This window comes from Lygodium microphyllum, chromosome 25 (assembly GCF_053477565.2).
Source record: "Lygodium microphyllum isolate KBCC chromosome 25, Lygodium_microphyllum_v1.1.10, whole genome shotgun sequence".
NCBI classification, from domain to species: Eukaryota; Viridiplantae; Streptophyta; class Polypodiopsida; order Schizaeales; family Lygodiaceae; genus Lygodium; species Lygodium microphyllum.
The window spans coordinates 40087524-40094645 of NC_141159.1; positions in this window are offsets into that span (position 1 = coordinate 40087524).

The following is a 7122-nucleotide window of genomic DNA, read 5'->3' on the forward strand; positions in this document are numbered from 1 at the left end:
TTTCATGTGAACGTGTTTTTCTTGCTTCGGAACTGTGATCTGACGTCATAGCCCTGACACCCACTTTCTCTCTGACATTTTTCCTTTTTACTCCGTGTCATTTCGATGCACGGTTTATCCAATATTAATTTTGCGGTTTCTCGAGACTTTTTCGTGCGTCTTTTTGACATTTTTCCATGTGAACCTACCCTGTTTGCATCGGAATTCCAATTTGATTCAACCATCCTGTCCCTCGCGCCTTCCCCCACCTTTTTCCTTTTTCCTCTACCCTCTTTTGACTTCTGAATTATTAATTATTAATTTTTAAATGTGTTTTCGATTGTATTTTTGGTGTTTTTCGCCTTTGAACCCCTCCTACTTCAATCGGAACTGCATTCTAAAATGACCACCCTATGCCACCCCTTCCTGCGGACATTTTTCCTTTTTACTGCATGTCATTCCGGCAAGCGATTCGTCCAATCTTAATTTTCGATTCCATTTTTGGGTCTGTTTTTTGGATTTTTCCCATGTGAACGCGTCTTATCTTAGTCGGAACTATGTTTTGATGTGATAGGATTGTCGGGCACGTCTTTATGTACATTTTTCCTTTTCTTGCACCTCGTTCCGATGCACGGATCTTCCGATATTAATTTTTAATTGTGTTTTTGGACCCATTTTTCGTATTTTTTGCATGAGAACGCCCTGTCTTTTCCCCGGAACCCCCGTTGCACATTTTTCTTGTCTTCCCCCTACCGTCCTGCCCACTTTTTGTTTTTACGACATTTCGTTTTGACGCCTGGATTGGGAGATATTCATTTTTCTTTATTTTTTTAATGTTTTCGCGGGCCTCGTCCCGCGCGTGAACGCGCCCGTTTTCAATTTCCCGCGTCTCCACACGCCCTGGTCACGTCCGCGTGCCCCGTACCGCCATCTCGACGCTATTCCGATCCCGTCACGGTAAATTTTTTTACCCCGCCCCGCGCACGCGTGCGGGACGGGGGTACGCCTTTCTTTTACGGCCCTCCCGCCCATTCTCTCCCATGGGCACTCCCTTAGCACCCCCACCCACACCCCTGGGTACCCCACCCCCACCCCCCGGGCGCCCTTTCAACCCTACCCAACCCCCCTGGGCACCCTTCCCTATCCCCCCACCCCCACCTTTCTCTCCCTCGACCCCTTCCCCCCCCCAACTACCTCCCTCCCTCTCTCCGTCTCCCTCTCCCTGCGTGCCTTCTCCCCCCCTCCATCTCCACCTCCATCCTCCTCTCCTTCACGCTCCACCTCTCCCTTCCCTCCTCCTCCTCTTCTCCTCCCTCCTCTCCTCCACGGCGCCCTCGCTCCCCTGTCCTTCGCCCCAGCCCTGGTCGTGCCCGCTGCTGCCGCCGCCCTGTGCCACCGACGACCCTGTCGCCTTCGCCCTGGACGTTGTGACACCCGTCGACGGCTGCCGAGCGCCTCCTCTCCACCACGCCGCCCTGTCGCTGTTCTCGCCCGCCTTCGCCTCGTGGACCCCTCGGCGCGCCGCCGCCCCGTGGCCTCTGACGCCCCTACCGCCGTCCTCGCCTGCCTTCGCCCGTGTCCCTGCCCTGCCTTCCGCCACATGGCCCGTCACCCCTCCTCGTTGCGCCACCCTGTGCCCTGTCCTCCCCTCCACGTGTCCTACCCCTATCCACAACCCAACCCCCCTGTAAGCCCCCCTTCCCCCCAGTCCCACCATCACACCCAACCTCCCTCTAAGCCCCCCTTCCCCCCCACAGTCACACAACCCACACCCCACCCCCCTCCAAGCCCCTGTCCCCTCCAAGCCCTTGTTCCCCCCCCACCCCCCCCCGCCCCCCGCAGACCCGCAGAAACCCCCCTCCAAGCCCTTGTTCCCCACCCCCCCCCCCTCCGGCCAATCCCATTCCCACCCTCCAAGCCCTTGTTCCCCCCCGCAGACCCACAGAAAACCCCCTCCAAGCCCCCATTCCCCCCACCTAAGCCCCCCTTTCCCCCCCAAGGCGCACAACCCACCCAAACCCCCTGCAAGCCCCCTTCCCCCCCCCCCCCCCCCCAAGCACACCTATACCCTACCCCCACACAAGCCCCCTTTCCCCCCCAAGGCACACCCACACCCACCACCCCCACCCAAGCCCCAATCCCACCCCACCAACCCCACAACCCACCGTATCCCTTCTTAAGCCCCCGTCCCACCCGCAAACCCGCGGAACCCCACCACATCCGTCCCACCCGTAGAAAACCCCCCTCCAAACCCCTATTCCCCCTCGAGACGCAGACACCTGCAGAAAACCACCCTCCAAGCCCCTGTTCCCCCCGAGACACAGACCCACCCGCGGAAACCACCCGAGACACAAGCGGCAACCCACCGAAACCTGCAGTCCCACACAGAACCTGCCAATACCTTTCTCAGCCTCTTGACACACGCGCATGTGGCTGTTCGTGTGATTGTGATTGCTCGTGTTCGTGTGCGGGAGTCCATTCGCGGATGTTCACACGCGGGGACGCGCGTTAGCTGGTCCGTGAGGTGGTGTGCAGCCGACTGTTCACACGCAGCTGAGACGCAGTCTATTCCTGGGTATATTCCCGGATTTTTAATTCCAAAACCCGAAAACCTTAAAAATACATTGAAAAATTAAACAAAAATAATTAAAAATCACTTAAAATTAAAAAAAAATTACATAAAAATCTTGAAAAATTCCCAATCTTTCTACAGTAAATTACCATATTTTTCTAAACTGAAAATTTCATTAAAAAATTTTCAAAACATTTTAAAATTAAAAAATCTTTTTAAAAATACCCACAAAATGAAAAAAATTCATTAAAAATGGTAAAAAATTCCAATTTAATTGCAAAAAAATTCCTAAAAATTCCATTAACATTTTAAATTATTTTTGGAATATTTTCTAAGCTGAAAATGATCTGTCATTTTATTCCATGATTATTTTATGGTAAAAATACTTCATTAAATGCTAAATTCATGAAAAAACCTCTTTAATTCAAAATACAAACTGAAAATTCTAGAAAAATCCAGATACCTTGGTTTTTTTTAGATTGCTGACGTATATTTTGGGATTGAGAAGTGCGCATTCATTGCATTCACATATACCCACTTCCAAGTATTTTTTCTTTTTATATTTTTATTTTTTCTCGATACCCCAAAATCCACGTTTAATTTTTAAAAATGAACCCTAAACACTACCCTGGCACGCGCGCTCGCGCTAAACACACCATTTTATAATAAAAATTAACCCGCCGTTCACTTAGCACGCGCTAAGTGCGCTTAAGAGGCACTTTAATCTTTTTAATTAATCTGAACCAGCCGTCACAAGAGCATGCGCTGGCAAAAAAGCGCTCCACATCACCTTAATTTTTAATAAATGAATTTGCATTTAGAGACCCAGTCTAATGCACCGCTCCAACCTAATAATTGGTAATTAAAATTTTAAGAAGGAACCACCGTTTTCTTGATAAGGTTTATTACTTAATAAAAATTCAGCCATTTCTTAATAAATTTATTAAAATGAACCTTTCATTAAAATTAATTCCCCCTCACTGCACTTATTTTCCCTTTTTTAATAAACTCGTTTCGTAGGATGGGTACGCGAAGTGTTCGGAGTTGTCTCCATGGTCAAACCTGATTATCAAAGTTGTGGTCTTGATATATGTGGGTTGTTGTTATGTTTTGGTTCAGTTTCTTTGTTATGGTTAAGGGTACGGTGTGTAGTTTTTTTTTCTTTATTGCCTGATATGGGGATTTGGGTGTTTGCATGTTGCATAGCATGAAGCTTTCGGTCGCATATGTATAGAGGTCATGTCGAATTTTTTCTAGGCTGTGGTTTGCTTGGGGATAGTTGGTCGAGTCACGTTTTACCATCTTGGTTGATATCTTATCCTTGGTTTTTGTCTGTTGCTTTGCATACATTCTCTTGGTTTGTTTGTGTTTGTGGTGTGTGTGTAACCATCTGAATGGCGCCCTCTCGTACTCCTCCCCCGATTCAGTATGTTTCTTTGGTTGTCCATGATTATTCTTTGTTACTGGATTCGGACATTGTTGCTAAAGCGGGCTTGTCCAAGTTCGTGAGCCTTTCTTTCCCACTGGTTCCAGATGATCCTTCCCTTTGTGACGAGTTTCTAACCTCTTATAGTAAGAGGTCTGGTCCAGTCCGTGGCACTACTGTTCTTCTGACACCGAAGCGTCTAGGCAAGGCTCTTGGTCTGCCATATCGTGGGGAGTCTGTCCCTACTGCCAGACACTTGTTTACCAATGATGATATTTTGAAGCTGCTGCAGAAGCAAACTCAAGATGTTCTTGATCCGAAGAAGGTCATTACCACGTCAGGAGTGGGTGTTTCCATGATTTCCAATCCCTTATGGAAACAGATATGCCAATTCCTTCAGGACAGGTTCATGCCTGCAAAATCCCCATCTCATTATCTTTCCAAGATGTTTACAACTTCACGAATGATTTTGAAAGGCATAACCATTGATTGGAGTACCTACCTCCTCTCCAAGATGGATCACCATTTTATTCGAGCTACTCGAGGAAATGTGACTAATGTTACATTTGGGTCCTTGCTCTATGTCTTCTTGCTACATGGTGCCCTTGCAAAGGAAGTTCATTTACCTCCAGTTGATCCTCTAGAAGTTCCTTCTCTGCCTCATAATGAAGATGATGAAGTGATAATTGAGGATGATGATTCTCCTCCTCCCCTGGTCATTCAGAGAAAACGTCTCAAGAGGGTGGCTGATTCAATGCCTATTCCTCCAGTTCCAGTGACGATTCCTGCCCAGTCTTGCAGTAGTTTTCCTGCATTCCTTCAGATGCAAACCTTTTCAGAGCCCATAGAGATGGGATGCTCGACCTTACTATTCCTTATGTTCACCGCCTGGTCACAGGAGATGCTATTCCGTTCCTGTGCAAGGATATCCAGAGTTCTATTGAACTTTCGATGACTGCTTGCCTGTATCCAGCAATTATATTCTTCATTTTATGATGAAGTTCAACAGTCTAAGGAGGAACTGAATAAGACCAATATTGAGTTAGCCTTTGCTCAGGAGAAATTCTCTGACCTTTGTATGCAAATGGAGCAGCAGACTAAGCTCGTAGATACTCAGAAAGCTGAAATCTCTAAGTTGAAAGCTGAGTTGGCAGAAGCTAGGTCTCAAGTGGTTGCTGTAACAGAGGAGAGGGATAAGTTACAGAAGGAGAGTCAAGAGATGAAGGAGGTGATAGCTGCCCAAGCAAAGAAGTTAAAATCCACCACAGCTATTTTAGACCAGAGTAATACTCGAATCTAGCAACTCAAAGATCAGTTGGCTCAGTCTCGGTCTAATACACAGAGTCCTGTGCAACCAGTTTCTCTTTTATCCCCTGCAGACTTGGCAGCTCTTCAAAGACAGGCTACTTTATGTCCCTTATTTCAGGCCAAGGTGGAAAGATTGCAATCTCGTATGGATTTGTTATGGTCTTCTTTTGAGCAGTATCAAGAATATGCTCCACCAGATCATTCCTTTTTTGTCCATTATCAACAATAGAAGTTGGCCTTCTATATCAAGCTTTCCACGATGGATTTACCTATTCCAGAGGATGGATGGAGTGGGGCCTGGTCATCAGATTTACTGATAGAAGTCGTAAGGATGGTTTTTGAAGACTCTATCACTCCAGATACGATGCTTTTGTCCTACATGCATTTGAGGGGTGATTTACTGATTCCCGATGAGGAAGATCTGGCTTGGTATGTCAGAGATGTGGTATTGCAAGCTTCTTTGTATGTCCGACATTTGGAGTTGAGGATTGATGAGATGTTCCAGGGATATTTTTCCAAGGTGGCTAAGTGTCTTGAGTTTTCATGGCACACTATGGTTGATGATGTCATTTTGAATCACCGACAGGTCAAAGCTTCAGCTCATGCCCAGAACACTAACCAACTGAGGGTGGATCTTTTAGCCTATCTTTCCAACCAACCCCCATTTGATACTTCTTTCTTTGAAGCCTATCATTGTAGATCAGCTTTAGGTCCATCCTTACCATGCCTAACTCATTATCAACAAATGGCTCATAGGTATGATGCTTATATTTCCCTTTTTCAATCTAACCCAAAAGTCATTTTACCCCTTCTTTTCCAACCTCAAGGATCTCCTCAAATTCCTATCTTTACTCATTGTTCTTTTATTGAAGATAGAGTTTTTCTACCTCCTGATCCTTGTCCTTCCCCATCCCCTGACATTCTATCAACTTTTCCTGCTTATCTTTTAACGTCTTTCTTAACAGAATCTCCTAAATTTTCAGCCAATCCATCTTTAATCCATTCTTCATTTTATGATTTTGCCTATCCATCACTTCATCCTCTTTCATTAGTTCCCCTTCCATCTCCTAACACTTCTATCCCTAATCCTCCTCAGTTGGTTAGTGTGTATCCAGGATTTGATTAGAAGATTCTTCGAAGAAGAGGCTGGAGTTCAAATGATTCCCTTACTGGACCTCAAATCAATTGGCCATTGATCCCAGGAGAATGGATAAGTGCTAGTCAGGCTTATCAGAATTATCTGCATTTTGCTCAGCAGTATTCTCAATCTGCAGATCCTTGTGTGCGCTTAACTGCTCATTTTACTTGGTACCTGGCGTATATGCATAGGCATTCTCATAATGATTCAAAGCCTATTCCAAAGTTGTGCATGAATGTCAATGTGAGCATTGATTCCCAGCAATTGGATGTATTGTACTTTCATGCCCTCTGTTTGTCTAACAGATACCTTGTCTTGTTGGAAAGGATGTGCTGCCTTCAATTTTTTCAGAATCCTCCCAAGACATTTGTAGATGAATCCTTATCCATGGATCGTTTTCGAAATCACCAATATTTCAAGAGGGATCATCTTCATTGATACCTTTGCCATGTATGGTGGATGATTTTTAATGATAAAACTCTTTTTTTGGAGGAGTCATTCAGATGGTTATGTTGTGTGTAGTGTTTGTGTTGTGGGTTAATTTATGTGATAAGATCGTGGTGGTTGCCTATTCGATTTGCTTTCATGCGAGCTACATTTTAGAGAATTGTGGTGATGGTGTTGCTGGTTGGATAGTTGAAGATACTGATGCAGAAGAAGAAGAAACCTCTTATATCCTTTATAAGTTTGTTGTGATTT